Raw genomic sequence first — 6,095 nt, 5'->3', positions numbered from 1 at the left:
AGATTTGTATTTGACATACCGGTACCTGTTATTTAGTAAATGGAAAAGTAGGAGCTAATGATCCTGTAATGAGGCTTGATAATATGAATATGTGGTGCATGTCGCCATCTTATGGTTACCAAAAAAAGAAAAAACATTACAAAATGAGAATGAAGTTCAGTTTTTAATGTAGCTTCCTCCTGTTACTGGTTAACAATTTAGGACCCAAGGACCAGATGTTTGAAAGAAGACCCGGAGTCAGAATTATAATAAATTGAAGAAAAGTTTTACTGAAGATAGTTTGCAGTTTCATTAGCAGAAGTCAGCTTCAAGACTCACACAGGAGTTCGTAGGCCGCCCCGCTTACAGTTACAAAGATCACAGCAGTTATACCATTCCCAAGGTCTAAGCTACGTCATTGCTTACAGGTTGAATGATTCTCATTGGCTAAGAAATAAATAAATAGATAAACATAGTAATTTTCCACACATATAAAGATAGACTGAAGCATATCTCCATAGATTATGCATCTGACACCCTGAAGTTATGCACGTCGTGACCTTCCAGGTCGCATATTTGGGTTTCTGGGTGCCAGGCCAGCATGTCCAGAACAAAAACTCAGTCAATCTCCAATAATGCCAGGGGTTCCTTGACCTGTAACCAAGAAGACTAACACACACACCGACACACAGCTTTTCTAAGGTTGGATTTGGCCAGGCTCTAACTATAAACAGGAGTCTCGTCTCAAAACATCAAGATAACAAGTTCTTTCTCTCAAGGATAAGACACTTTAGTCTAAATGGAAAATATAGGCTTTAACTGAGAAATGGTCCCTTAAACTATAGATTTCAATGACCCCTATTTGTTTTAACACGTTGAACACAAAACAAGTCCCTATTTCATTTCTGGAAGCCGGGCTAAATAAGCAAGCACTGTTACGCATTCAGATATCAAACACAGACATTAAAGAATACATGAAAAGAACATTTCAGTGATCACACTGGTAACTTCTATAACATAGTAAAATCTCCAGGGAAGTCATTCAACTCATTTGATATTTAGAAGGAAAAATATTGATTAATACCTTGATTATAATCACTCATTACATATACATTGAAGCAGCAGTGGCTTCCAATCCACCCCCTTCACTCCTAAGTTTAAAAAACAAAAATCTGCATTCTGTTTATGAATTTAGTTTATTTGTGAAATGATGCTTTGACTTACAGCACATATAATGACTTTAATGTTGGGTTTGTACAAAGATTTTAAATCTAATTTTAAACATGGGTATTTGGATATGTTCCATCAGACTTTTGTTCTCAGTGTCTGAGTTGGCAATTTGGGAATGTGATTATTTCATTTATGTGCTTCAGTCTGTTTAGTAGAAGGCAAAATAGTTATGCCTTTTCAGTTGTGTCAGGTTTTTGTACAGTGTTTCTGTGTTTCCTGTGACTGTGGGCCTCAGAGCACAGTAATACACAGCAGAGTCTGACACTGTAGCAGAGGAGATCTCCAGATCCACACGTTTGATCTCTTCTGTGGCCTGTTTTTCTTTTCTAGTCTTAGTAGAGAACCTGGGATCTACCAAAGATTTCTTAGTCTCTTTCACACCCTCTGTTATAATCACAAGGAATTCAGGAGCTGATCCGGGATACTGACGGTACCATAGAAGTGAATATGCAGAGGAATAACTGCAGGATAATGTAACAGTTGAAGCCACTGCAGCAAACTCTTCACTGCGATCTGCTGTGATTTCATCTCCAAAACTCACATCTGGAAAAGAACAAAATAACACATTTAAAATTGTAATGAAATTGTTTTTGTTTTTTTAATAGTAATTTGGAATTGTATATATACAATAAAAAAAATACTTATAATACTTATTACATGTTACTTACATTGTCATTGTGATATGAGATCCTAAATTGTACCAGTTTACATTTTAAATTAAATAAAGTTCATTAAGTTAGATGAGAAAATTATTAATGAGAAAATATGTGCAAGTTCTCAAAGAAAACACAAGCTTTTTGGAATCAAAATGAATGTACAAAAATGTACTTGCATGCCAAAGCAGAGAGCAGAATGACTGAATGAAGTATCATTGTACAAGTGTGTGTGTGTGTGTGTGTGTGTGTGTGTGTGTGTGTTCACTACAGCAGGACTGAGCTTTGTGCCAGTCTAGCAAATGTAACAAGATCATCACAGATGTGTGCCAGACTCCTCCTATTTCATCTTAAGCCCTATTCGCACTGGATTAGTATTATCTGGGGACCACGTGTGATTTATAAATGACATAAACTGACTGATACTGCTGATATACATGTCATCCATCTCCATCTCCTCTGATGGTTTTCAGCTTTCTCTTTCTGCGAATTGTATAGTTGTATGGTGTATGACCCAGCACCCAAAATACTATCAAAACACTCCCAACGCAGCCTCCATTATTCACGAAAGATGGATACAAAGGCGCACTGGACAAAACAAAAACCTTGAAAAATTTAAATATGACCCCGTTAGAATAACAATTGTTACAAATTACTAGAGGTCACCAGGTAATACTTATCCCGTGCAAATCGGGCTATAGAGTTGGATACAATACAATTGACGGTACCAATGAAGATAATATGCAGATGAAAACTGCAGGATAATTTAACACTTGAACCCTCGAAGGCAAATGATTTGGTTGGTTTAATTTCATTTCCATATGTTGCATCTGCAAAAGTAGATCAAATCTCTAATAAACTGCTGTTTAAATTGAATCAGTCATTTTAGATGAACCAGCATAAAATACCAAGATATTGTACAATGTAAAGAAATACATTTTGTACTTGTTTTTGATCAGAAATGAGCAATTCTGCTCTGAACTCTTACTCAAAATACTTCGATACTTACATGCAAATGCAGAAAGCAGAATGACAGAATGGAGTATCATTGTTTTTGTTCCTTATGCTCTGACGAAGAGATGCTTAACAAGATCACATCAGATGTCAAAGCTTTAAACCCTCCTCTTCCAGAGATCTAAATGAAAGAGCAGATCAGATCTGTTTCATAGTCCACAGTGTCATCACTATTCATATGCTATAGTGCATAGCTATATAACTATATAACCCTATATAGTGCATATAGTGCTCCCTCTTGTGGTTACTTACTTGCAACATAAATGCTCAGAACACAAACAGAATGTGAAACAGCAGTTTTTGGCCGGGTAGGCTACACCTTTTTTGCTAGTTTCAGCCCGACACAGTTATCATTTTCACGTCCTGCGTCACGTTGTTTAAATAGTAAATGCATTTGCGCCAATCTGTGTGCCCATGGGCGTGCTGGTCTGATTCTGAAATCAAGGTGTGTTCAGGCGCATTGTTGGCGCATTGCAATTTTGAGGCAAATGAAATAGACTGCGCCATTGACCAACTGAAATCTGGTCTAAAGTCAATGGCAGTATTATTATTATTTTTTTGTTATGAGCACATTAGTAATGTGCGTCTATAGGCGGGTACACAACGCTCATACATTCTGCTTATTACACAAGCAGCAGCACACAGACTAGTCAAATATTAAAAATGAAAGGATTACAATGTAAAAGATTATTATTGTGAACATAAAGATATGGTGGAATCCGGCTTGTCCCGTAGATGGTCTGCTTGCTTGCTTAACCTCGCACACGAGCAGATCCGTTTGCTCTCTGGATAAGCGTTCAGTCTTTAGTTTCCGCTTGCAAATTCCGCCATGTAAATAGTGAATCCGCCATGGCGCGAGCGCAACTGGAAGGAATGGAATGGAAGATGAGACTCTGATTGGTTTATTCTATGCTACGCCCAAAACACACCCATTACTCATTAAGAGAATAGGGACGACCCTTTTAGACCATGAGCCGGGCGCGGCGACCATTTTTCCCCTTGTTAAACTAGCAAAAGTGGATTCGGACACGCCCTAAGTGCGCTTGTGCCCTGCGCTTTAGACCATGCGCTTAGATCGTTAAAATAGGGCCCCTTGTCTTGTTGGTCCACGTCCTTTCTTGTGCAATTTAATTCAGTCACTGTTAAGGACATGCAATCTTCTGTAGTCAGGTGGTCAGTGGATTAGTTTTATTTCAGGATCATCCGAATTTATTAATAATTTCAAAAGGGGTTATTTAATTACGGTCAATCAGTCTTATCAAAACTTCTCAGTGGGAAATATAAACTGCATTTAGTGTAGTAATTATAAATATATATATATTTTGTTCCCTATTCTACAAGATACTTATTAAGCCTAAGCAAAATCTGCAGACTTTTTTTTTTCATATTTTCTTTATTAAATTTTGGGGGGAAAGTTTGAAATGGTTTTAAACTCGGTTGAAATGTGTTAAATGGAACTAAGAATACAGTTATTAGTAGCGGAAAACATCAATTAAACTCTTTGATATTTTGAAAAAAAGAATGCAAATGACAGGTGATGTGAATGCCAGTCATTCCAATTATGTGGAAATATGGGAGTTTTATGCAGTTTATACCCTTTATGGCTTATTATTTCATCCACTGTAATGTGTCTCCCTAAGTTTTTGTATGAGTGTTGAGTGTGTTTGAGTCACAGTGGGCCTCAGAGCACAGTAATACACAGCAGAGTCAGACACACACACATCCTGGATTGTCAGAGGAACAGATCTTGATGTGGAGTCCAATGTTGCAGAAAATCTCTTCTTAAAATCAGGCTCAGTAGTTCCTTCACTAAATGGATATTTATTTAGAATGAATGTTGGTGATCTGTTTGGCAGCTGTTTGTACCAGAAGAGGTATGGACTTGTAGAAGTTGTAGTATAATTACAATTTAAGATTACTTTATCTCCTTCACTTGCAGGCATTTCTCCATAAGACTGTTCAACCCTGTCCTGTCCCGAGGACACTGGAAAAAAAGTAAAAGTTTAAAATTTAAAAAGTAAGTCATTAACATTAACTTTTTGCAAAGTAAACAAACATTTAATAACCTAAATGAAAGTAAACTCTTTTCTGTGAAAGTGGGTAGAAACAGAATAAAAGTGCTTACCATCATAATGTGCTATGAAACACAGCGAAATCAAAGCCCAGCAAAACATAGTTGTTCTCTGAGGTAAAAGAACAGAAACTCACGGAACACGAGTAAACGGTGCTCTTAAAAAAAGTCTCACTGAGATCTACTTTAACTTATCATGTCACATGATCTACTCACACACGAAGAGAGCAATTCTGACCCCTTGTGGATAAAGTTTGAAATTACTTCAAATGTGTTTCAACCGGTTTCAACCATGAATAATTTTTCACAAAATTAAGATTTTTTTGAACACATGCTTGATCCCCTCTACTCGTCTCTTGGTGTGTATATCGTAAAGCCATTTGCTCACTGTATATACCACTGGGCATCATGTACCTGTTTTTTGTTTTTGTTTTCTTTGCAGTGTTAAAGTAAAAGTTATCTGAAGAAGGTGTGCCTTGACTGTGTATTGGCCACATTTGTAAATGCGAATGAGTAAACTAACACTTTTCTACTTACAATAATCATGCATTTCTATTTCATGTGACTCCTTTGAATGGGCAATGCTTCTAGAAATAAAAGAGGGTCTAATTCAAGATTTAAGGGTCCATTTCTCCTGAACTGTGGAAGTGTTAGTTTACTCAAAGCTGCTTTGAAACAATGTATATTGTATAAAGCTTAATATAAATAAAGGCAGAGGTGGACAGTAACAAAGTACATTTACTTGAGTACTGTACTTAAGTACACTTTTTGAGTATCTGTACTTTACTTGAGTATTATTTTTTCTGGAAACTTTTTACTTTAACTTCACTACATTTGAAAGACAAATATCGTACTTTTTACTCCACTACAAATCTGTCAAGGTCCTTGAGTAGAAAGTAACATCAGTCAGTGGATGATTTTGGTTGCAGGGGTTGCATTTTGATTGGAAATGAAAGTCGGGTTGACGTCAGAACCCTGCATCTGATTGACATCAGAACCCGACGTCAGATTGACGTTGGATATTGATTGAAAATAAAAGACGGGTTGACGTCAGAACCCGACTGATGTTGGTTTCTGACGTCAACCCGATTTTCATTTTCAACCACAATACAACGTCTGTCCAACGTTGGAGATCAACGTCAATCTGA

At 36.9% G+C, this 6,095-nt stretch overlaps 1 long non-coding RNA gene across 1 annotated transcript; it reads right to left on the bottom strand.

Annotated features, from left to right (window-relative positions):
- Positions 1-243: 243 nt before the first annotated feature.
- Positions 244-2,938, bottom strand: LOC311087451. The gene is made up of 2 exons (XR_014607286.1): positions 2,872-2,938; positions 244-1,752 (listed from the first exon to the last, which is right to left on the bottom strand). It is a non-coding gene; the product is annotated as an uncharacterized lncRNA (long non-coding RNA).
- Between the last annotated feature and the right edge of the window lie 3,157 nt (positions 2,939-6,095).

This window comes from Abramis brama (genome assembly GCF_963993115.1).
Source record: "Abramis brama genome assembly, chromosome: 7".
NCBI lineage: Eukaryota > Metazoa > Chordata > Actinopteri > Cypriniformes > Leuciscidae > Abramis > Abramis brama.
The sequence above is the reverse complement of the archived record's forward strand: the minus strand, read 5'-3'. Positions and strand labels throughout refer to the sequence as shown.